The following is a 2628-nucleotide window of genomic DNA, read 5'->3' as shown; positions in this document are numbered from 1 at the left end:
TTGGGAGCATTCTCCGGGGATAGGATAGAGTTTTAATGTACGTCGGAGAATTCTGTAAATACAGTATGTGAACATTTCTGATTGACTGAGGGACTGGGGAAGGATTCTAACAAACGTCGCTGGCAGGGCACCCCGCCCTCACCTGCCATTCCCTGCACCCCTGCCGTGGGCGCCACACAGTAAATCTGGGGACAGAGCAATTCCCCCTAAACCCCCTCTCTGAACGATGAGTGATAATGATCATTTCGCCTCATGCTCCGGTGCTGCTTCGGCTCGGGAGGAGATGGAGGGCCTGACCTTGACGTAGGACAGTCTTCTCTTCCCCAGAGCTGAGAGACATGGACCCCTTTGTGACGCCCACGTCACCACCCACCCAGCCGCGGTTCTGAACCCTGGCGTGCATCTGATTGCTTCCCCCACTGCCTCCGCATGGTCCTCGGGTGAGGCCGACACCAGGGGAAGTGTGAGGAAGGGCATCTTCTCTTTTCTCTGTGATCATTTCTAACGGCCGCTTCTCAGCTTCTGGACGACGGCGGAGGACAGGTCTGCGGCCCACGTTTGCAGAGACGCTGTCATCTTTGAAAACCTTGGAGCGTTTGAATAAGCCCCCGATGGTCTCCTCGGCTCTCCCGGTCAGGATGAATGTCTCTGCAATCACTTCTCCAAAGCTCGCTTTTGTCCCCACNGCTCAGCTTCTGGACGACGGCAGGGGACAGGTCTGCGGCCCACGTTTGCAGAGACGCTGTCATCTTTGAAAACCTTGGAGCGTTTGAATAAGCCGCCCGATGGTCTCCTCGGCTCTCCCGGTCAGGATGAATGTCTCTGCAATCACTTCTCCAAAGCTCGCTTTTGTCCCCACCGGGGGCAAAGCATGGAAATGTCTGAGTTCCTGAGGAAAGGAGTGTCTTGTAATATTTTCTACGAGACTTACAGAAAACAGAAGTAGCATTTATGCGCACTGAGACACCCTTATGATATCATAAGGAAAAATTCACCATCACAAAAGCCGTTTATCGTTTAAAGTCCGCAGAGGGAAAGAGCCCGCCTAGATCTTTATCGTGTTCTGTACCACAAAATGTATGTTTTGTTTAGAAAGGAAAAGATCTGTTTTTGATCAAAATTACAGTCGTTTCTTTTTCTTCTGTGTAATTTGTGGTAATTATTGGTGAATAAAGCTCTTTCTGAAACAAAGTATTGTGGGCTGTGGAACAGTTCAACTCAACAGTCAGTTTAAGGGGAGCCTGGCTACCTTCACTTTTGGATCAAAGTTTAAAACCGGGTCTCTTCTCATTTCCTTCACTCCCTGTACCCTTCCGAAGAGTGTGTGTGTGTGTGTGAGTTGTGTGTTAGTGTAGTTTGTGGTGTGTGCATATGTGTGTATGTTTTATGTGTATGGTTGTGTGTGTGGTTTTTGTATGTGTTGTGTGTATATGTTCTGTGTGTGTTTTATGTACGTGTGTGTGGCATGTGTGTGTATGGTGCATATGTAAGCTGCATGCGTGTGGGGTGTTTCTGGTAAATACCTGCAGTGTGTGTCTACAATAGCTTTCCATTCGGTAAAACAAAAGTTTTTTCACTTCTTTATCTTAGTACAGACCTCTCCACTAGCAAAACTCCTTAATATTCAGTATTCACGATATGTCCTCAAATACTTCCCCATCTCAGGGTCAAAGCTTGATCGCTACATTATTATCGAAGGATTTCTGGGCATAACTGGGCTTACCAAACCCGGCCGACGTGACACGCACAAACGCATCTTCCTGCCTTGGTGTAAGTTATAACCCACCTAACTCTAGCGATGCCCAGCTGTGGAACTTGGCTTTTATCACTACCCTACAGGAGACGCGCCGAAGTCTGGGTAAGTGTGTACAGAAATGTGTCCTGCCACACAACTAACCATAATCTTGTTTAGCACAGTTTGATTCTGTGTCTGCCTAACAAAGAATCATGCAGGTGGAAGACATACACTGCGTGGAATGGAAACTTGGGCAAGTTCGTAGAAACATTCACAAGAGAGAACAATTTTTAAATTGTTGACTGCTTCTGTGTCCCTTGAAGCCAACGATATGACCCTCTGTCATCGAGAGTTTCTACTTACGGAGCGACTCAGATACTGGCCTTGAAGTATTGCTTGGGTCCAGCTGATTTCTGCAACAAGGATACATATTCTATGAAGGGGCTGAAATTGGAAGCTCCTGAAACCTGAAATTCAATACAGGTCAGCTACACATGGTTTTGCAAACAAACAAACACAAACCTCAAATGTCACGGGAGAATTGTAATTAGAGAATCTAACTGGGATCTAAAAAGGCAAGCCTTCTTCCAAGCGGAAGTTCTCAGGCACGCAGGGCAGTTCCGGTGCCGCCTGCATCCGTGGGGCAGCCCTGGCCACCGCATGTTCCCGGGCGGGCATCCTTCTCGGCGCCTCCTTCCTGAGATCGTCATGCCTCTTCCTGAGCCACACTAGCCTGGGCAAGGAGCCCGATCCTTCAGAATTCTTCTGTCCGCACCGGTCACAAGGAGATGCCGAAGTCCCAGAGCTAGTTGGTTCGTCACGTACAAACAAGATAACCCAGGAGCAGCTGTTTGCAAACCCCACAATTCTGCTGCAGGACTTCAGGCCCCGTA

The sequence above is a fragment of the Ailuropoda melanoleuca genome, chromosome 3 (assembly GCF_002007445.2).
Source record: "Ailuropoda melanoleuca isolate Jingjing chromosome 3, ASM200744v2, whole genome shotgun sequence".
Lineage (NCBI taxonomy): Eukaryota > Metazoa > Chordata > Mammalia > Carnivora > Ursidae > Ailuropoda > Ailuropoda melanoleuca.
The sequence above is the reverse complement of the archived record's forward strand: the minus strand, read 5'-3'. Positions refer to the sequence as shown.